Here is a 24,435-nt window from a genome sequence, read left to right as displayed (position 1 = left end):
AAAAAAAAAAAAAAAAAATATGTTTGTTTAGGATAGTATAGTATGTGTGTAGGTTAGTAAGTGTTGTCCTGCATGTGTCTTGTCTCTTAATGGTGGGTGGGGGGTTGATGTTTAGATCGTTTTGTTACATGTGTAGAGTAAGTTTAGCTTAGGTTAGTTAGGGACAGTTGTGGGTTAGTAGTAGTCAGGTTAGATTAGTGTAGGTTTACCTTTCCCTTAGTTGCCTCTTTTATTAGTACTTAGAAATAAAAAGTTTGTTAACCCTTTACCTGATGCGTTAGTTGCTACCTTTTCATAGGCTTGACATCAGTGTAGCAGAAAGTTTTAGTATGACATTTGTGTTCCATGCTCGCTATCCCCAGGCTAATGAGGTTTAACTTGCCAGCTACCCGTGTGCTAACTTGGTAAGTATCCACCATGTGGGAGAGCCAACATTGGTAGTGTGCATTGATCATCAAGGTTTGGGGTTGGTATGTATCCTACTTCACAAAGAGTGTTTCCCGACTTGTTATTGTAGGTAAATAGATAGGTCGGACAGCATTGTGAAGTTCAGGGAGCGCTTTGTAGATGAGGATTTGTTCACACTCTTGTCTTGTTGCTGTCATTGCTGACCTACATCATGTGTGTACTGATTCAGCAGGACTTTCCTTCATGGAAGTATACGCCGTAAGGGTGATTGATGCAGTGTAATTTGTTTATCATTCCTTTCATTTTCCAGCATAATTTCCAATTTTAGTATCGCATGGTGCCTACATTTCTCAGCCACCATTAGTTGTCTAGAATAGCTGTAGATGGTGCATCATTCTGTCCAACACAGCATGATTGTGTGTGCTTAGTCCCTTCATCAGTTATTTTCCTCAGTATAGTAAAGCTATGATGCAATCCTGGCCACTGCACAGATGTTTCAGTATACATGAAATCAGGACAGTAGTATAGAGAATCGACATGGTTGCCACACAGCCACTTTGGAGTTATCTACTGCACAGTTGAAGTGTGAAATGACACAGAGACACAATAGGTGTGCAAGTGATATTTATTTGTAGGTGGTGTAATGCAAAATGTCCATTCACAATGTTAGCTGAGTCCGTTCTGGTGCATTCTTACATGGTGATCCTACAGACGGGGTGTGGATGATGCTCCTGACATGCTGGGGTGAGGTCACAGACGGTGCAGAGGAACATGAATTGCCAAATGGTAGGAGAGAAACATTCACTGCCAATGGGGACAAGTCATACAGTGGATTGCCGAACAGTCATTGAGGGTAGTTGTAGTGAGACTGGCATGTGTCAAAACGTAGGACCTTGGTCAGAGTAGGCCATGGTGCAGGGACTAGGGCTTCCGGGTACTCTTGCGTGTGAATGTTATCTGTTCCATGTCTTCTTCTTCTGATGTGTGTGTTGCCTGGTGTATCCTTGTTGTTGTTGGTTGTGAAGGGGCAACACACACCTCAGTGTTAGAAGACATGGAGGCAGACATCCCGGGGGCTGATCCCTGTCGAGTAATGAAGGGCAGTACTGCAGCAAGGAGGGCCTGCTGGTTTTTCAGAATGGCAGCCACATCCCGATGGTAGGCAGCCAGGTCGGCCCTGAGGGTTCTATGTTGCATTCGTGCACACGTTGACTGGCTTGCAGTTGGAGTTGTTGTGTCAACTGGATGACAGCTGTGCAGATTTCCTTCTGTGTTTTTAAAAGTTCCTCCAAGAGCGATGTTCTGGCTTGCATTGCAGCTGCCTGATCAGCAGTTGACAACATGCACGAACGCACCCCCTCAAGGCTGGCTGCCATAGTTTGCATCCCCACCCGCACCTCCTTGGCCAGCTCCCGCTGGACCCCAACAACAGTTCTTTCGAAGCTGGTGCCAGTGTCGTCAGAGTCCTCAGCTGTGTTGGAGCTGGCAGGTCTTACAATTGGGGTGGCGGGTGGTTCTACTGTGGTGGCTGCTTCTTCTGTGCTCCTCCTTGTGACTGAAGGTGGGGTTTGGAGGCTTGCAAGGACCATGTCAAGGGTCTCTTGTGGGAGGTTGATGGTCTCGTCATCCATGTCATCAGGGAACTCATGGACAGGCATATCGGCAGGAGATCCGTGTTCCTCTGCAATGAAACAGGGTACAATTAGTGTGTCTGTGTTGTGACAATTTTGCTTTAAGATACAAGCCTTTGGATGCCTTAACTTTGTACTCTGTGTTTGTCTTGGTATCTGCTGTCCGTCATAGGGCATTGTTGTAGGTCTTTCGGACATGTCTGCCAGGTCGCCTCTAGGTGTTGCTTTGTAATTATTTAGAAATAGGCATTTTTTGGTCCTACTCCTCCCTCGGTGTTTCACTATTGTTATGGAGGGACATTTTGTTGGGTGGGCTCTCATTATCCTACATGTGATTCTTGGCTTTCTAGGCAGCAGGATAGCTAATGGTGTGGGGGACTAAGTTTGACCCACTTGTATATAACTCTGTCACCCAGATATTCAATTTAGCTCAGACTAACTAGCAGTGCCTCTGGTCTCCCACATCAAAGGAATGTTTAGACATCCAAGCGCATGACATCTTTGGAACTTCTCAGGGAAGTGGTGGTCACTCAGGTCCTACACATTTCTATCTTTTCCGGTATGTTCCCATACACAAATGACAAAGACAGTATTTGTTTGATATGAAGTTTCATTGTACAACTGACTTGTAGGAATTTAGGTGTGAGCCCCAATAACCCAAACAATACACACTGTTAGAATTGAAATAGTCCGCAGGAGACTAATACATTAGTACACAACTATCATGGTGCCTAACAGTTTCTACTCTCCCTCTGCTTGTTCTATGTATAGCACAGCATGTTAAGTTTGGAGCTTGCTTGTCTGAATCACAGGGGAGACATCATTCCTCATATCAGAGGAATGGGCTGGGATCTGGTTGTGCATCAGCAGCAAGGCAGGCAGCATCTAGTTGTGAATCTATGTTTGGAAACTCCCCCATGCGTGTCTTGGGACGAGGAAGTGAATTTAAAAGACATATGTCATGGTGATGACAAGGTTTTCCTACGCAGGAATGCCAGACCTTCAACCCTACCACATCTATCAGCAACGTACCAGACGGTATCCTTGACTGGGGCACAGAGTGAATATGTTCTGGCAAACTCCAGTGCAGAAGTAGGCAAAACAGGGTGATTTGACTAATTAACAACACCCTAGGACTGACTATTTGCTACATTAACTGATAGGAAGGGCAATGAGAATCATTTAGTGCAAAGTGCTCTGAGGCTCTTAGATGTGAGCAAATGAGTATTAGTACATTCAGGGTAAGATGCACAAAGGCCTCCAGCCTGAGGCTAATGCGCAAAGTATACGTTTCACTTGCCACACTACACTTTGACTGACTGTGGGTGTTGTGACTGCCCTGCCAGCACACTTGCCTCTCAGGCCCTGCCCCATACACTTTTTATTCACATTGCATGAACTGTACATGTTACGTGGCATTACCTATGCATGTCAATGTTAGGATGTGGTATGGATGTAAACATTGTTGATGTTTGTATATGATGGGGTATAATGTGTGTCTTACTGGATTGGCCTGTTTATCGTATGAATGTCCTATTTTTTTGTAAGACTGTGCAGATGTGTTTCAGTGACCAGTTGCCTGTGTCCCCTCCTCAATGTTGTTGTCTGAGCAGTATGACATTAGTGATGTAGCCTTGTTAGCCAGGCACGTGAGGGACCCTGACGTATGCAGCATGTGTGTGTCGTTAGTGCTGTGTGGCTCCTATTGCTGTTTACTTAGGCTTATGTATGTGTCAGTTATGGACATTCGGCATTTGAGTGTACTGGTACCTTTGTCTTATTTCTAGGAGTAATTGCAGATGTCATCCTCACTCCCTATTTTAGGTATGTATGTTCCAGGGTGGGGTTCCTGCCATTTGGTGCTATAGCTGCACAGAGATGAGAGGTGTTATTGTCAACTGTGGTGGCAGTTAAGTTGCAGTTGTTGTATTTGCTACAGCATTACAGGTAGGGACCTAGTTGATGGGGAATAGATTTGGCAAGACAAGTGCCTGGATGTGGATTTGAGGTAGTGTCCTTCCCACCTGTCACTGCTTTCCCTTGGCTCTCTTGTTGTAATTACAGGATGTCCCCGTGGGACTGTTGTGGTTGCTGTATTTTGTCGTGCCCCAGCTTCGGTCAGTACTGGGCATGCCCCCCTGCCGTGCCCCTTTCCCCATGCCACTTCATATATGTGCTGACTTACATGCATTGTGTAGTAGGTATCCCCCCCTGCTTACAATCCTCATTATTGCATTTGAATTCCCCATGCGACTTACCCTGCATGTGCGTTGTGTCGTGGTAGTCTGCGCTGTCCAGTCCTTGAATCCCTGTGACGATCTCCTCCGGGATGACGGCTGCGACCATCTCCTCCATGTGGTCCAGGGCCTCCTGTTGTGCTGGACTCCCCCCTCCAGTCTGCATTGCTGCCTTCCTGTTCCTGGCCATTTTCTCTTTGGTCCTACGTTTGCAGTCATGCCAGCGTTTCTTACACTCGGTGACTGTCCGGCGTTCTTCAGCCACACTGTTAATCTTGTCCACAATTTGTTTCCAGATGGCCTCTCTCCTACTGAGTGGCAATTTTGAGGAGATGAAAAGTTGGTGCTGGTGTTCCGTCACCTCTTTCACCAGGATTTCCTGCTCCTCTGCACTGAAGCGACACTTTCTTTTTTTTTTTTAAATGTCCTGGGTCCTGTATGCTTCCTCCTGGCTGGTCCCTGGTCTGCTCTCATCCTCCTGGGGTCTGTTGGGGCATCTAGGATCCATTTTGGGTCTCCTCTCCTGAAAGGGCAGTTTTCGCACAAAAATGTAACGCAATAGCGTGAAAAAAACAGCGTTTTCACGATTGCGCTGTCGTAAATCGACCCACAGTGATGTGCGTCGCATTTACGTGGGTTTCCTTTACGACAGATGGACGCTGTGTGCGTCACGAAATAATGACTCCCACCTGTTGGTTGCGCCGCCGTACGTCAAAGTATAAATTTGACGCCCGCATGGCGCTTCCAAATGGCGTTAGACGGCGCAATTTTTTTTTACGCAAAACTGCATTGGCACAGTTTTGCGTCAAAAAGTATAAATATGGCCCTGTATATCTTGTCACCCAGCCCAGTGATTGTCTCTCTCCTACTCATTGCCAAATCCTGTCCCTCTGCACTGTCTGAAACATCAACCCCTGCATGTCAAAAGCATTTCCGTAACCCCTTGTGTTGGATCACAATGTAAGATGTCACTATAATGGACTCACAATCATGGACAATGTACAGATAGCACTACAGCACTTTTCAATAAATAGCACTTACACAACAAATCTGTCTCTGGGTAATGTGACATATCAACTGTGCAGTAGATAACTGAAATGTGCCTACTGTCAAATTACGTAGCTTGTCAATACAACCGTCCTGATAATATGTATTCAGAGAATTCTGCACAGTGCCCATGATTGCATCATACTCTGCCCATCCTGAGGGACAAATCTGATGAAGTGGGAAACCATACACCACCATGCTGTGTTGGACAGAAGAATGGTTCCTCAGGGGATAACTAAGTCATCAAATAGTGGCCGCAAAATGTTGTCAACATGCAAAAATAACACAATAAACATGCCACACTAATCTAAGTAAACACTAAAAAAAGTGCATAAATGAAGGTGTCTGAGTTAACATACAAATAGGTAATCATGCCGAACTGTGTCACAAATGATGTATGAGGGTCATGAAGACAAGAATACAAGATTGCCAATGAGAACTCATCTTATAAGGGTGTGCATGATCATCACACTGCAGTCAGACCTAAAACTGTTTCCCCAATATCAAGTCTGGAAGCACTGTTTGTGACTTTCAAAACACACTTATCAACAGAAACGCATTGGGATCCATATTAACTGGGATTGGTGGTTGCAACGAAGGGTCGACACTTTGCAAGGTAGCTCTGGGCTAGCTGCCAATCGTACAGCTCAGTTGGTATTTGTTTGTAGCATAGGACACAGATGTTATAGTACAAAATTGATGTACACTGAATCCAAACCCACGATCAAGTACCATTAAACACATACTATTAAGGGTTAACCAAATATTTATTAAATGCTAATCACAGATGAGGAAACTGAGGGAAAATTCTTACCTACCCTAATCTACCCTGACTACACATTACCCACAACTGTCCCTAACTAACCTAAGCTACACTTACTTATCAAATGTAACGAAACGTTCTAAACATCTACCCCCAACCCCCTTATGAGACGGGACACATGGAGGACAACACATACTAACCTAAACACATACTATACTATCCTATAAAAATATATATATTTTTGTATTTTTTTGGAAATAGTTTTTTGTTTTTTTGGATTTTTTATTTTTATTTTTTTAACACACAAGAACCCCAACATAGCCACCCATCCACACATGTAATAAGTAAAAATAGAAACAAGCAGGCCCTCCCACCCCCCACCATCTAACACTAACTAAACTAACAGCCTATACTAACCTAACACTAAGCCCCCTAAGCCCACTAACTATAAGAACAAGGAAAGAGGAGGGAGGGGAGGGAATCATGTCCATAGCAAAAAGTCTAGAGGTTGGCCCTCCGGAGGGTCCTCTTAATGGACTTAACCCGCCGGTTAATGTGCCGCACATCCCGGCTCAGGTGGCTCAACTTGCGCAGCACTTTGTCCATCTTACGATCCATCTGGTTGAAGGCTGCAGGGTCAACAGATGGAGCAGTGGCAGTCTGGGTACCGTTGGAGGAGGTCTGTGTGGGTGTGGTGCCAGGCCTAGTGGGCTGTCCTGCACCGGTGGCAATGCTGGGGCCTGGAAGTCCAGCAGTTGTCGGACCAACAGTGGCAGCTGTGGGTGGGGCCACCTGGCTCGTATTGGTGGTTGTGCTGGTGGTGACTGTGGTGGGCAAAGTAGGCCCACCCTGTGGGAAGGCTCTCCATGCCCCGGAGGCCCATTCATGGCGATATCGAAAGGGCCATCCTCCGGAACCCCGACTCCACCAGCAGGATGTGCTGATATCGCATGGCCCGGTGCTGAAATTCACGGACCTGGTCTGGAGTCATGTTAGCAGCTGTGAAGACAAATGCAGATATTCTACATTAGTAACTGCATTGTGTGAAAAGGCACAGCAAGTTTATCAGACATTACATCTACTGTACTTGTCACAGCTCATATCACAATACAGATCACTGAATGTCCCTGAGGAAGTACATGGCAGGCCAGACTACAAAGGTCACATCACACAAAGCACATCCATAACCTACAAGATGGGTAACAACTGGCTTTCACTTGCAATCTGAGTTCTGCCAGTTATAAGCTAAGAATCATGCTGCATATCCTCTACCAAGACTTGGGCTACAAATGTCAGTGTACGGAAAGCAAAACTAAAGGCACATGTTCTGCAAGTTGTAACTGGACTTGCCAGTATAGTACCAAGTGCCAAACCTGAGTGTGTATACTAGTTTGCAACCAAACAGTCACTTATTCACATGTATGTGTAACATACTGGTAGCATCAGTACTAGGTACCACATTCACAAACCCATGGCCGTGTTTTGGGGGGGGGGTGGATACACAACTATAATTTGCCAACAACATGTACACCGAGGAGTGTATAGGAAACTCCACACATGTTTGTCTCTACAGACACACCACAGGTAAGGTCTATCTAAAATTAGGAGTCAGCAAACCCTAGAGCACTCATAGAGTCAGACATGTCAGGAAATGCAAAACTTGGTACACAACATATACTTCCAGTGAGGCCTGACTTACATCAGACACAGAGTTGCTAGAACACCCATGATCATGAACTGCATGCACACCTAGGCCATTGCACTCAGGTTCCACAGACTTGTAGCACTACATGTGGAAGTACATGCTGCTAGGAGGTTCTACCTACTGTTTCAAAATAACGTAGGTAAATAGGAAAGCAGATGTCTATTGGAAAGCTATTTGCTGTACCAATCTTAGAGAATGTGGGTCTGACAGGCTGACTAAATTGGGGCTGACTTCCATTGAGACTCTTGGTGATACAAGTGTCATACACATGACTAACCCCTGTACTCACAGTGGGGCCTACAGGAATGTCCTACAATCCCTACATGACACCACTGGATACGCATTGGCCAACTCAAAACATGTGAGAACTGCATTCCCACTCATGGAACAAGAGAAAAGCTTGCCCAACGCATCACACCTTGCTATGCGTCCAACTCACACGAGTCCATAACCAGCAAACACAACACATAACAGACATATCAACACTTAATGGAGTGGTCGGGTCCTCAAATGTTGCCACCTCTCCCACAGTGTAGGGTGCCGGTCCACCTGTAAAGTATGGAAGGAAGAAATGTGCTCAAAATCTGTGCACAGTGCAACAAATTCATAAACATATACATTGTGTAAGCTGAATAAGGAAATGGCAGCCATTCAGACATGATGGTACTGCATCTGATATATCACGGCCAACTTGTACATAGCATGGGTCTCCTGTGACAGTTACACACATATCTGCACACATACATTGGCCCTAACTATCATGTGGTTGCAAATATGCCCCGTAATTGGTGAGCAGTAAAAAATATGGAGTGTAATCGTCTCATCATGTGCATCCAAGAGAGACATCCAAAGCCTGGTTACTTGAGGACTGCATTACCAGTCAAACATGCCTTGTGGCCATGACACATTTATTGCACATAGGCCCAATGTACAGAGGGAGGGGCAGGGACTTTTGTAAGCCATCCTGTTGTTACAGTTTATTCAATTGATGTGGCCCAGCTATGGTGATTTTTACCACCTATGGAGATGTGAGGCCATGTGCATACACTTGGACTGCCATCCATATTTGGATTGTGGCACAACTAACTCCAACAAACATTTTAAGATGTTAGCTGAGGGCACCTTACACCTTTTCACGATATTTTCAAATCCAGAACTGACATGTATAAAAAAAGATCAAGGAACACAATAATCCCACACATTCATAGTACTTCCGGGAACGCTTTCCTTCCACACTCACCAGACTCACATGAGACATATGTCTGAGCCACTTTGCTATTATCAATTGACGTGAAGGCAGCACTCATTTTCTGCATCATGTAGTGATTCTAAAGTCAGTCTAGCAATTGTGTCAACAAAGTTGGCCTAAATGTTGGTACATCTGTACTTCTCTGTCAATAGTACCCTATATAGACATGATTGGCTCCTATTTTGTTAGCTTTTCTGACAAAAAGGCCGCACCAATTTCCTTCATGGAAAAGTAACCTATACGTTTGCTGAGCACGTGCTACCTGACAGCTAGCAATTGTGATCCTTGCCATAGTGCATCAATGATCCCTTTATATTTCCCCAGCATTAAACACAGTCAGCAAGTTAGCTGGCAGACATTGTACTAATCCCCTTATGTCACTACAGAGCATTTCATCGTGCACATTAACATGATTCATACTCACCAACAGTGCCACCAATCATGATTCCCAGGTGGTCCAAGAGATCCTGCTCCCTGGCGATGAGGTCAGCCCACCGGTGCTTCAGCTGGTGGTCACTCCTCTGGCTGGCATACACACGCTGCAGGTGATGCAGCACCTTTTCCCATCGGATTCTGCGCCCCTCTGTTGGATAGCCTTGTATCACCCTGCTCCCTGTCTGGATCATGAGCGGCAAGAAATGCGTCACACGCCAGATGAACCCCCCCAACTCCTCTTCCCCCATCCTGCCAAGACGTGGCCTACCAGACATACTTGGAAGTGAAATGGAATAGGGGTAAAAGCAATAGAAAGGGGAAACCGGGGGAAAGTAGGGGTACAAAGACAGAAAAAAAGTAAACCTAAACACTAAAAGAGCCCAACTATCCCCAAACTAACACTACCCACAACAGACTCCCACAAACAAGAAAAACACAAGATAAATGGACAAATGTACACAAAACACAGTAGTACAGTATACACCAACAATATTTATTTCACAAATTGACAATACAGATAGCACACAGGACAAAAACAGCACAAAATCTCAGGACAACACTCTCTACACAGCCACACAGTCTAGAAGGATCAAAGACTGCAAAGTGAAAGTGAAAGTACAACCACTGTACATGATCTGTAAACAGGATATCCTATTACATCACTTCCTGTATGAAAAATCCCGCCTTTTTCGCGTTATGCGTAATTTTTTGTTTACCAAAACTGTATTTGCGTCATTTTTTTTAACGCACAGAAGTGAAAATTAACCTGCATCCACATAATAGTACATGGACTGTACAAATATCTGGATGCGGGCTAAATTTCACTCCTGTGCGTCAAAATAAATGACGCAAATACAGTTTTGGTAAACAAAAAATGACGCATAACGCTGGAGACGTCAAAATTACAGTGCATTAACTGGTTTGGGGCATTTTAACTTGTTTTTTGCTTATGTTACATTTGGGACACATCAGAGATAGGCTGATTGAAGACAGTATGGTGTTGATGGTGTATGTTCACATGTGTGACATCATACTGCAGAGGAACATGATCCACTACTCCCTTCATAGTATTTTTACAGTTGGCTGACGCAATAGATGGTCATAAGTGTGGCCTACATATATGTGTTGCACAAATTGGGCATGTTTGGCATAAGGAGAGGATAGCAATGTGACGCACATATGTACAATACCTAATTGCCTTTGGCTCAAATTGTGTGCTTTGGCAATTAATGTGTTTGTTGACCAAGTGTGTGTGTATCACATGAAGCATAATTGTACATATGGTTGTATGAATGTGACGTCCATGTGTCCAATCCTTAGATGCAAGTCATATTGGAAATGAGCGAGGGCATGTGTTAGTCCTACATGTAACAACACCCGTAAAGTGTACTTCCAGGTTTTAGGGTCACGTAGACACCACATGTGACATAGCATGCACCAGATGGATGGCAGACGCTTGTTCATGTAAATGGTCCACATTTTCTACATCCTATGTCCTACAGTACTGGTAAGAGCTTCCTAGGCACTAGTTGGTGAATCCCACAGTGAGTCATACATATGCATTGAGGAAGTGGGTACCATGTTGTTTGCACAGACAGACAAGGGTGAATCTCAAATGTATGATGACACCACAGTTGAGGCCATAGAAGTGAGCCCCAACTATCAAGTGGCTGTGGTGGACCAGCATACAAGACAGCAAGTGTCCATTTATTTCCAGTGATCAATTGCACATAGGTGTCTTGTTCATGTGTGTGGTCCAATGATGATCCTGTATATTTTTTGGGGTGTAATTTGTCACAGTTCGGTCCAGGACTCATCATGAGTCAGTAGCAGCTATTCCTGTATCTACTGAGTATCCTTGGTTGATCAATGTGAGTAAAGTGGATGTGGACATGTAAACCAACATGTGGATGGTCCCACCCTGTCACTAAAGACGTGTAATGAGACAGTCAACAGGGCAACCTTGGTGTGCTGAGTGAGATAATGTCTCAGGTGTCATGTTCCGGCAGGTGTCATTACAACATTTGTACACAGGTTGGCCTCTGCACTTCCCACTGCATCTGGGAACATCATAGCCTCTGTGCTGATTATTATCGCAGCTATTCACCACACACGGCCCATCACTATGTTGTGCGCACTGTGATTCTGTGTGTGAACTGTCATGGTCCTGACATTTGTGTATTATTCATTGACATTATCAGAGGTTGCTGGTTGTGCTCAAAGCCCCGTACCCAATCCCTGCCTACGGCTCTGGGACACTGTCACACTTTGTCATTCATGCATAAATGCTACCCAGACAAGGGATGGGCCATGAATTTTGCTTTTTCAAGAGGATGTAACTTAAATGGTACAGTTAAAAGGTAGATGATGCTATACAATGTATTTGTGTATGCATGGAAGAAGCCCATGCTCAATGCCCCCTGATGAATGAGAAGTTTGCTAACGCAAGTGTGGTACATATGTAGACACAGAGGCCCGTATTTATACTTTTTGACGCTAAACTGCGCTAACGCAGTTTAGCGTAAAAAATTTTTGCGCCGGCTAACGCCATTCTGAAGCGCCATGCGGGCGCCGTATTTATTGAATGCCGTTAGCCGGCGCTAGCAGACCGGCGCTGCCTGGTGTGCGTGGAAAAAAAACACGTACACCAGGCAGCGCCGGCGTTGGGAAAAATGGCGCTAGGGCGTCTTAAAAATGGTGCAAGTCAGGTTGACGCAAAAAATCGCCTCCACCCGATTTGCGCCATTTTTAACGACGCCCAGACGCCATTTACATGACTCCTGTCTTAGTAAAGACAGGAGTCATGCCCCCTTGCCCAAAGGCCATGCCCAGGGGACTTATGTCCCCTGGGCATGGTCATTGGGCATTGTGGCATGTAGGGGGGCACAAATCAGGCCCCCCTATGCCAAAAAAATATATATAAAAAAAAAGAATTATACTTACCTGAACTTACCTGAATGTCCCTGGGGTGGGTCCCTCCAGCCTTTGGTGTCCTCCTGGGGTGGGCAAGGGTGGCAGGGGGGGTCCCTGGGGGCATGGGAGGGCAGCTGTGGGCTCATTTTGAGCCCACAGGTCCCTTAACGCCTGCCCTGACCCAGGCGTTAAAAAGAGGCGCAAATGCGGGGTTTTTTGACCCGACCACTCCCGGGCGTGATTTTTGCCCGGGAGTATAAATACGACGCATTTGCGTCGCAGTCATTTTTTTGGACGGGAACGCCTACCTTGCATCTCATTAACGCAAGGAAGGCGTTCACGCAAAAAAATGACGCTCTTTACTCATACTTTGGCGCTAGACGCGTCTACCGCCAAAGTATAAATATGGCGTTAGTTTTGCGCCGAATTTGCGTCGAAAAAAACGACGCATATTTGGCGCAAACGGAGTATAAATATGCCCCAGAGATACTTTAGTGTGACGCACAGACAGTTGCCAGTTAGGCTGACAGAATGCAAGGTGATTCAGGATCCCGCTACTTGACAAGTTACGTAATCAGTGGTCTGACTGAGACTGTTTGGAGGACAAACTAGACAGTTGACATGTAAAACTGTGTATGTCCTGTGTTTTTGAAGGTGACAAATGAACCCAGTGGCTGTGTTACATTGCTTAATTAGTTTCAATGCTTAACGGTGTATTTGACATAATGGCAACTCCTATGCTGTTCCAGGCATCATCAGGAGCAGTGCTTTTTGAAATGGGTGGTGTGCATGGAGGTGATCACAGGTGTGGGCTGCATCTGTTTCTCACCAGTCCTGTAGGTGAGACTTGCATTCTAAGGGCCAACAGACATTTTCACAGGGGAAGCAATCTACATGTGCTAATAGGGCTTTGAAACTAGAAGACAGTGTGTGTATAAATTGACCTGACGTCCTTGCAGTCAGATGTTCTATGACAATGGCATACTATAGGAAAGGGTGTAGCACACTGGTTTGCTAATGTTGGTCTGTGTGTGTAGAGGAGGGAATATCAGGGTACACATCTTAGTATTCCAGGGACCTCTTCCTACAGGTGGGTTGTGACCAGGTGCATGGGTGTGTCAGGAGTTAGGAAATGGGCTGACATGTACATGGAATGTCATGTGTGCAATGCTGCTCATATGTGTGGCACTTGTGCTGTCTATGTTCTGCTTCTATGGGACTCTGGTCACAGGTTGTCCTTGCAAATATTGGATGCAGTTGGACTTACTGCTGTCAAGGGTCTGGTCAGGCATTCCTGTTACTGATGCCAAAGCACATTGACTGCCTAATGAATGAGGCTTGTTTTCCCCTTATTGAGTGATGGTGTCTTAGTTTTGTGCCATATGCTGCGTTGGACCTTGATTTCAACCTGTATGTGTGAAATAGTTGTGGTCCTCTGCTATTGGCCTTCAAATGAGAAATGTAAATGATATATGTCATTAAGAGTGTGTGTGTATGTGACCATTGTATGTTAGGCTTCACATTAGCTCTGGGATGTTCTGTGTCCTACTCAGTATCTCAGCAGTGCTCCATGAGGCAACACTCTTATTCTGATAAGTAGAGATGAAGGTGTGCAAAAAGGAATAGCTAGACCATGATATGGTGATTAGAATAGGTGTTTATTTAAATCAGTTAACTAAAGTGGTGAAGGTGATCATATTCAAAAGAAATTGTTGACGATCTGTTGCCGCCTGCGTATACCAGCAGCCGTGTTCTGTAGTTCCCCCTTCTGTTGCAGGCCAGCATCCTCCTCTTCCTCCTCTTCCGGCATGTGTGGCTCTGGTTCCAGGAGGGGAATATTTCTTTTGATACAAATGTTGTGCAATATTGCACATGTGAGGATGATCCTACAGACCATCTCCGGGGAATATAGGAGGCTACCACCAGTGATGTCGAGGCATCGGAACCTTGACTTGAGGATGCCGAAGGTCCTCTCGACAATGCTGCGTGTCCTCCTATGGGCGTCGTTGTAGGCACGCTCTGCAGCAGTACTTGGGTTGCCAAATGGTGTCATGATCCATGGCTGGATGCCATACCCCTGATCAGCTGCAAGAGAAAATGATTGGGATCATGTTGATGTAGCTGGCACTATTGAAATGACCTTTCATGGCAGTAGTTGTCTTGGGTTGTCTGTGACTCTTTTGTGTAATAATGTGGCATCCTATGCTTGTAGGATGTACCATCTGCATTGTGTTGTTTCCTTGGCAGAACGAGGGTTTGTCTGCTAACCGTTTGTCAGCAGTATGTTTTGGGATTTGCAGTACAGTGTGCCCTCCCTAGCATTGTGACTTGTGATACAGGTGTCCGTGTGTCTTCACTGGGGGTGAGATGATAGTTCCATGCACAGTTGAAATTGACAGTGTTGTTAAGTTCATATCAATGTACCCTGGACATCCCATACCTTTAGACTTAGGCAATGGATTAATGTAAAGGTAATTGGGACACTTACATTTTGCAAGGTGACATTTGGGCAACACAGTCCACACGTTGTGATCTTTGACGTCTTAACATTAGACTGTACAATAATTTCCGATGTGTGACACGTTCAATGGTGACCTAAGAAACATGGCTAGCGATGTCACGACCTCAGTGTGTTCCTGTTCACATGTTGCTGTTGTGGTGTATGTGTTGTGTGTCCTAGAGGGTTGCTGTGCAGTGTGTATATAAGTAGGTTTTTGTACTTACCAACAAGTAGTCCATTGCCATACCGTCCATCCTGGAAGTGTTCATTGATAGTGCAGTGACGGAAGATGTATGAGTCATGTACACTCCCAGGATATTTAGCCACGATGTTGGTGATCAATCCCTGGTGGTGATCGACTATGGCCTGCACGTTGATGGAATGTGTGTGCTTCCTGTTGCGGTAGAGGTGTTCAGTTGCAGCAGGTGGCACAAGGCGTACATGTGTGCAGTCGATTGCACCAAGGACGTGTGGGAAGCCACTGATGAGGTAGAACCCCTGTTTTGTTTCCTGCTGCTTCTGCAGTGTGTTAGGGAAGCAGATGTGGTGGGGTGTCAGTCGAATGATGGCATCCAGTACTTTGGGCAAAAAGGTGGAGAATGATGGTTGTGATATTCCGCCAACCAGGGCACCAGTTGTTTGGAAAGAGCCACTTGCCAGCATATGAAGTACAGCAAGCAGCTTGGTTTCTGTTGGGATGGTGCGGGTGTCACCAAAGTGGGGGCCAACTGCGGTTCAATGTTGCGCAGCAACTGCTGAATGGCCTGCCAGTTCAACCGGTACCTCTGGATTATGTCGTGTTCCCTGAGGCCCCGAAGGGTGGTTCTTGGGCGGAATATCCTCTCCTGCCTTCTGCGCTGCCTTTGCGGTCCCTGCTGGTGTTGTTGTAGCTGCTGTTGTTGCTGCTGGGCTCTGCTTCTGCGTGCACGCTGGATTAGTATCACCTCCATGGCTCCCTGTTGCTGCTCTGCTGCTCTGCTGTTTGTTCTGTGTGTTCTGATTAAATACAGGTGTGTTTTCCCCATTTTAACGCCTGCCCTGACACAGGTGTTAATTTTTTATGCAAATCGGGCTGTGCGTCATTTTCTGGCTCCGCATCCCGGTCGTGTATCATTTTTTCCCAAAAGCATAAATACGACGCACGGCCGTTTAAGCCATTTTTTGGACGGGAACGCCTACCTTGCATATAATTAACGAAAGGCGGGTTGCCGCATCCAAAAAATGAGGCACACGGTGGAATTTTGTTGTCCGCGGGCTCGGGCGTCAAAGTTTAAATACGGGGCAAAGGTTGCACTGATTGTGCGTCAAAATTTTTGATTTTTGCACAATCGGCGCAGACGAAGTATAAATATGCCCCATGGGCCTAAATGTTCCGCTTATTAACCTTTGAGTGGAATCCTTTGCGAAGTTCAAAAGCATAATAGTTTTGACAATTATTTAGTCTGAAAGAAAACATGGAAATAAACACGTACGGACTACGCTCCTTTTTTCCGTTTCAGTGGTTGTGCTGCATCATAAAGGAAGTGGTGCCCTCCTCCATCTGTGAGGTCTGACTAAATGGCTGAATATCCAGAGGCCTTTCATGTACCTGATCCAGGGAGCCACCACAGTGGACACCATGCCCTGATGTAGGTCTTCGAGCAGCTAGAATAAGCATACGGCTAAGAAGCTATGGTAGGAATATCATGACCGTTCCTCGTGCACGGTGCCCTAAGGGGGTAGTTACTGTCAGGAAGGGCCTTATTAACCCTGTCTTAATAAACTGTCACCTGTCATTCTCTGAAAGCAATGCACCAACCAGCAATGAAATTATCCTCACTATACCTCTTCTGAAGAACCCTGTGGTGGGCTCCACTGTTTTTACCAACCTTCTCTCTTTGCCTTTCGCCCTACCTCTCCAAGATAAAGAAGCACATTGTCAATTGAACGCTAGTCTTTCTTTGAAAGCCATCAGGTCCTGGACGGGGCATTTGTTGGTTATAGACCATCTCATGCCGTGGAAGCCATTCTGTACGACCTTCACTTCACGCTGCACTTTATCCTTCTGTAGCCTGGGCTTCATCCAGGAAGGATATTGAAAATCACGGGTATTTACCTTGTGTGTTAACATAAGCTTTGGTTACATGTTGGTCACGGTTACTCACTTTTGATTAAGCATAATTAAAACAGGGATGCACTGATATATTTGTGATTGATACAAGAATAATTTGCATCTCTTTGAGATATTGGCTTTCTGCTTTACAGCCAACAAAGAGATTTACTCCATAGTTAAGGTGAGTGGTTCATGATAAAAAGGAGCAGGTAAGTTGTTTTCTGTTTCAGGGTGTTTTTCTTCTCAACTACTAGGAGTCTGTTGTTGCTGCCGTCATTTTCGACTCTGAGTGATGGACTCTGTGGTGTGTCACAACGTTCAATCAATCAATCAGGAATTTGTAAAGCTCACTACTCACCTGTGAGGGTCTCAAGGCGCTGAGGTGGGGGAGGATGGGGTGGGGGGGGGGGAGGTTCTGCTACTGCTCGAACAGCCATGTCTTGAGAAGTTTCCTGAAGGTAGGGAGGTCTTTGGTCTGACACAGGTGGGTGGGAAGAGTGTTCCACGTCTTGGCGGTGAGGTGCGAGCATGATCTGCCGCCGGCTGTAGTTCTGCAGACGCGTGGGACGGTTGCGAGGGCGAGTTTGGCAGAGCGGAGATGCCGGGTTGTGCTGTAGAAGGAGAACTGTCTGTTTAGGTATTCTGGTCTGGTGTTGTGCAGTGCTTTGTGAGCGTGAATGAGGAGTTTGTAGGTGATTCTTGTGTTGACTGGGAGCCAATGCAGGTCTCTCAGATGGCATGTGATGTGGCAGTGGTGGGGGATGTCCAGGACGAGGCGTGCAGAGGCGTTCTGGATGCGTTACAGCCTCTTCTGGAGTTTGGCTGTGGGTCCTGCGTAGATGGCATTGCCGTTGTCCAGTTTGCTGCTAACGAGGGCTTGGGTGTTCTGGTTTCGATGGGGATCCATTTGTAGATCTTTCCGAGCATGCAGAGGGTGTTGAAGCAGGAGGAGGAGATGGCGTTGACTTGCTGGGTCATGGATAATGAGGAATCCAAGATGATCCTAGGTTGCGTGCGTGGTCGGAGCGGCTCCGAGAGTGGCAGGCCATCATCCATTCGGTGATGGCTTTTATTCCTTGATTTCGGTTGGTCTTGGCGGAGTCCTTGGTGAGGGAGAGGATCAGCTGGGTGTCATCAGTGTATGAGATGATGTTGAGGTTGTGGGATCGGGAGATGTTAGCGAGCGGCGCCAAGCTGACGCTGAAGAGGGTCAGGCTGAGGGACGAACCCTGGGGTACGCCGCAGATGATTTTGGTGGCCTCCCGGCAGAATGGGTGGAGGCGGACACTCTAGGTTCTGCCGTGTGAGAAAGGAGGTGACCCAGTCCAAGGCTCTGACGCGGATTCCTGTATTGCTGAGGCTTGGGCGTAGGGAGTGGTGGCAGACGGTGTCGAACGCGGCCGACAGGTCCAGGAGGATGAGGGCCGTGGTTTCACCGTTGTCAAGTATGGTTCTGATGTCTTCGGTGGCGGAGATGAGGGCAGTTTTGGTACTGTAGTTGCTGCGGAATTCGGACTGGGAAGGGTCCAGTGAGCAGTTCTCCTCCAGAAAGTGGCTTAGTTGTCTGTTGACAGCCTTCTCGATGACTTTTGCCGGGAAGGGGAACAGAGAACTGGGCCGGAAGTTCGTGAGGTCCTTTGGATCCACCTTGGGTTTTTTGAGGAGGGCGTTGATCTCGGCGTGTTTCCAGCTCTCCATAAAGGTGGCGGACTCGAAGGAGCTGTTGATGATCTTCCGTAGTTGAGGTGCGATGACGGAGCTTGCTTTGTTGAGGATGTGGTGTGGGCAGGGGTCAGATGGAGAGCCAGAGTGGATGGTGTTCATGATTTCAATGGTGCCTTTGTCGTTGACGGGGGTCCAGGAGAGCAGAAGGTTGGTTGGAAGTGAATCTGTGGTGTTGATGGTTGCCCGTGAGGTCTGGGGGCTGAAGCTGTTGTGGATGTCTGCGATCTTGTGGTGGAAGTAGGAGGCTAGGGAGTCGCAGAGGTCTGGAGATGGCGGGATGTTGTTGGAGCTGGGTTTGGAGAGTTCCTTCACGATGTTGAAGAGCTCCTTGTGGCTGTGTGCGTTGTTGTTGATTCGGTCTTTGAAGGTGGTTCTCTTGGCGGTTCGGATGTGTTGGTGGTGTCTGCGGATGGCGTTTTTGAAGGCTGTGTGGTTTGGATTTGACTTTTGATATCACACAACAAAATGGTGGTATATTTTGAGAGTGTGCACTGTTCGAGGTATGGGTTCCCCGGTCATTTTAAATCTCCCTCCACACACTTTCTTTGGCAATTTCTTCTTTATTGTTTTTACTCCATTAGATTGCAGAACTGGTGGTGGGCCATAATTTTGACAACTGAACAAATACTCCATTAATAATTATATTTTGGGTTTATATATTTATTCTAGCCCTGAAGAAGTTGTGAAAATTTTAAATATGACGAAACTTGTTGGCTAGAATTTGAGAAACGAGGAATGTCTTCAATGGGAATGAATTCATGAGATGACATAATATGACTGTGAATGTTTGATTTCCTGTACTTTACACTAGAGTGCTTGGGGATCTCTTGCATACTGCACAAAAACATTGCTTACATGTACAACATATGTACAGGTATAGGGCACTGCAATAATCTGCATACATATGATAGTTGTAGAAAGCATGCCTGGTGTGTGGTGAGCACCTATGGAGTTACCACCTTATACCAGGTATCCCCTATTAGTGAGGTGTAGACAGTGTCTAGGAAGCCATGGCTCTCTAGAGGTCGCTGTGGATGAGCAGCCAAGACTCATCCAGGAGACATACAAAGCTTATGCAATACCACTAGAGTCACACAGCACTTACACACACATGAAAAAAATCACACAGTGTTACAAAGATACTTTATTACAGTAACACAAATCCTAAAATACTGTTTAGGCAATACTCCACTAGGAGGTGACTAAATACACTATTATATACACATTAGAAGTCAGTGATTAGCATAGAAAGCAATAGCAAATAGTAAAACAATAGAAAATAGTGAAAGCCCTAGGGGGAGACCAAACAATATACTAAGGGCCATATTTATACTTTTTGACGCAAAATTGCGCTAACGCAGTTTTGCGTCAAAAAAAATTGCACCGTCTAACGCCATTTGGATGCGCCATGCGGGCGTCAAATTTATACTTTGACGTACGGCGGCGCAACCAACAGGTGGGAGTCATTATTTCGTGACGCAGACAGCGTCGGTCTGTTGTAAATGAAACCAACGTAAATGCGACGCACATCACTGTGGGTCGATTTACGACAGCGCAATCGTGAAAACGCCGTTTTTTTTCACGCTATTGCGTCACAATTTTGCCCTTTCAGGAGAGGAGACCCAAAATGGATCCTAGATGCCCCAACAGACCCCAGGAGGATGAGAGCAGACCAGGAACCAGCCAGGAGGAAGCATACAGGAACCAGGACATTTAACAAAAAAAAAGAAAGTGTCGCTTCAGTGCAGAGGAGCAGGAAATCCTGGTGAAAGAGGTGACGGAACACCAGCACCAACTTTTCATCACCTCTAAATTGCCACTCAGTAGGAGAGAGGCCATCTGGAAACAAATTGTGGACAAGATTAACAGTGTGGCTGAAGAACGCCGGACAGTCACCGAGTGTAAGAAACGCTGGCATGACTGCAAACGTAGGACCAAAGAGAAAATGGCCAGGAACAGGAAGGCAGCAATGCAGAATGGAGGGGGGAGTCCAGCACAACAGGAGGCCCTGGACCACATAGAGGAGATGGTCGCAGCCGTCATCCCGGAGGAGATCGTCACAGGGATTCAAGGACTGGACAGCGCAGACTACCACGACACTACGCACATGCAGGGTAAGTCGCATGGGGAATCATAATACAATAATGGGGACTGTAAGCAGGGGGGGATACCTACTACACAATGCATGTAAGTCAGCACATATATGAAGTGGCATGGGGAAAGGGGCACGGCAGGGGGGCATGCCCAGTACTGACCGAAGCTGGGGCACGACAAAATACAGCAACAACAACAGTCCCACGGGGACATCCTGTAATTACAACAAGAGAGCCAAGGGAAAGCAGTGACAGGTGGGAAGGACACTACCTCAAATCCACATACAGGCACTTGTATTGCAAAATCTATTCCCCATCAACTAGGTCCCTACCTGTAATGCAGTAGCAAATACAACAACTGTAACTTAACTGCAACCACAGTTGACAATAACACCTCTCATCTCTGTGCAGCTATAGCACCAAATGGCAGGAACCCCACCCTGGAACATACATACCTAAAATAGGGAGTGAGGATGACATCTGCAATTACTCCTAGAAATAAGACAAAGGTACCAGTACACTCAAATGCCGAATGTCCATAACTGACACATACATAAGCCTAAGTAAACAGCAATAGGAGCCACACAGCACTAACGACACACACATGCTGCATACGTCAGGGTCCCTCACGTGCCTGGCTAACAAGGCTACATCACTAATGTCATACTGCTCAGACAACAACATTGAGGAGGGGACACAGGCAACTGGTCACTGAAACACACCTGCAAAGTCGGACAAACAAATAGGACATTCATACGATAAACAGGCCAATCCAATTAAATACACATCACCCAACATCATCTCAAAACATCAAGAATGTTTACATCCATACCACATCCTAACATTGACATGCATAGGTAATGCCACGTGACATGTACAGATCATGCAATGTGAATAAAAAGTGTATGGGGCAGGGCCTGAGAGGCAAGTGTACTGCCAGGGCAGTCACAACACCCACAGTCAGTCAAAGTGCAGTGTTGTAAGTGTAACGTATACTTTGCGCATTAGCTTCAGGCTTTAGGCCTTTGTGCATCTTACCCTGATTGTACTCATACTCATTTGCTCACATCTAAGTGCCTCAGAGCAATTTGCACTAAATGATTCTCATTGCCCTTCCTATCAGTTAATGTAGCAAATAGTCAGTCCTAGGGTGTTTTTAATTAGTCAAATCACACTGTTTTGCCTACTTCTGCACTGGAGTTTGCCAGAACATATTCACTCTGTGCCCCAGTCAAGGATACCGTCTGGTACGTTGCTGATAGATGTGGTAGGGGTTAAGGTTTGGCATTCCTGCGTAGGGAAACTTTGTCATCACCATGACATATGTCTTTTACATTCACTTCCTTGTCCCAAGACACGCATGGGGGAGTTTCCAAACAGAAAATCACAACTAGATGCTGCCTGCCTTGCTGCTGATGCACAACCAGATCCCAGCCCATTCCTCTGATATGAGGGATGATGTCTCCCCTGTGATTCTGACAGGCAACCTCCAAACTTAACATGCTGTGCTATACATAGAACATGCAGAGGGAGAGTAGAAACTGTTAGGCACCATGAAAGCTGTGTACTAATGTATTACTCTCGTGCGGACTATTTCAATTCTAACAGTGTGTATTGTTTGTGTAATTGGGGCTCACACCTAAATTCCTACAAGTCAGTTGTACAATGAAACTTCATATCAAACTAATACTGTCTTTGTCATTTGTGTATGGGAACATACCGGAAAAGATAGAAATGTGTAGGACCTGAGTGACCACCACTTCCCTGAGAAGTTCCAAAGATGTCATGCGCTCGGATGTGTAAACATTCCTTTGATGTGGGAGACCAGAGGCACTGCTAGTTAGTCTTAGCTAAATTGAATATCTGGGTGACAGAGTTATTTACAAGTGGGTCAAACTTAGTCCCCCACACCATTAGCTATCCTGCTGCCTAGAAAGCCAAGAATCACATGTTGGATAATGAGAGCCCACCCTACAAAATGTCCCTCCATAACAATAGTGAAACACCGAGTGAGGAGTAGGAGAAAAAAACGCCTATTCCTAAATAATTACAAAGCAACAGCTAGAGGCGATCAGGCAGACATGTCTGATAGCTCCATATCAAACATGTGACACACAGGTGGGCCATAGGCCTACAACAATGCCCTATGACGGACAGCAGATACCTAGACAAACACAGAGTACAATGTTGAGGCATCCAAAGGCTTGTATCTTACTGCAAAATTGTCACAACACAGACACACTAATTGTACCCTGTTTCATTGCAGAGGAACACGGATCTCCTGCTGATCTGCCTGTCCATGAGTTCCCTGATGACATGGATGACAAGACCATCAACCTCCCACAAGAGACCATTGACATGGTCCTTGAAAGCCTCCAAACCCCACCTTCAGTCACAAGGAGGAGCACAGAAGAAGCAGCCACCACAGTAGAACCACCCGCCACTCCAATTGTAAGACCTGCCAGCTCCAACACAGCTGAGGACTCTGACGACACTGGCACCAGCTTCGAAAGAACTGTCGTTGGGGTCCAGCGGGAGCTGGCAAAGGAGGTGCGGGTGGGGATGCAAAATATGGCAGCCAGCCTTGAGGGGGTGCGTTCGTGCATGTTGTCAACTGCTGATCAGGCAGCTGCAATGCAAGCCAGAACTTTGCTCTTGGAGGACATTTCAAAAACACTGAAGGAAATTGGCACAGCTGTCATCCAGTTGACACAACAACTCCAACTGCAAGCCACTCAACGTGTGCACGAATGCAACATAGAACCCCTCAGGGCCGACCTGGCTGCCTACCATCGGGATGTGGCTGCCATTCTGAAAAACCAGCAGGCCCTCCTTGCTGCAGTACTGCCCTTCCTTACTCAACAGGGATCAGCCCCCGGGATGTCTGCCTCCATGTCTTCTAACACTGAGGTGTGTGTTGCCCCTTCACAACCAACAACAACAAGGACACACCAGGCAACACACACATCAGAAGAAGAAGACATGGAACAGATAACATTCACACGCAAGAGTACCCGGAAGCCCTAGTCCCTGCACCATGCCCTACTCTGACCAAGGTCCTACGTTTTGACACATGCCAGTCTCACTACAACTACCCTCAATGACTGTTCGGCAATCCACTGTATGACTTGTCCACCTTGCCAGTGAATGTTTCTCTCCTACCATTTGGCATTTCATGTTCCTCTGCACTGTCTGTGACATCACCCCAGCATGTCAGGAGCATCATCCACACCCCTTCTGTAGGATCACCATGTAATAATGCACCAGAAAGGAGTCAGCAAACATGGTGAATGGACATTTTGCACTACACTACCTATAAATAAATATCACTTGCACACCTATTGTGTCTCTGTGTCATTTCAAAATTCAACTGTGCAGTAGATAACTCCAAAGTGGCTGTGTGGCAACCATGTCGATTCTCTATACTACTGTCCTGATTTCATGTATACTGAAACATCTGTGCAGTGGCCAGGATTGCATCATAGCTTTACTATACTGAGGAAAATAACTGATGAAGGGACTAAGCACACACAATCATGCTGTGTTGGACAGAATGATGCACCATCTATAGCCATTCTACACAACTAATGGTGGCTGAGAAATGTAGGCACCATGCAATACTAAAATTTGAAATTAT

The sequence above is a fragment of the Pleurodeles waltl genome, chromosome 3_1 (genome assembly GCF_031143425.1).
Source record: "Pleurodeles waltl isolate 20211129_DDA chromosome 3_1, aPleWal1.hap1.20221129, whole genome shotgun sequence".
Taxonomy (NCBI): Eukaryota; Metazoa; Chordata; class Amphibia; order Caudata; family Salamandridae; genus Pleurodeles; species Pleurodeles waltl.
The sequence above is the reverse complement of the archived record's forward strand: the minus strand, read 5'-3'. Positions refer to the sequence as shown.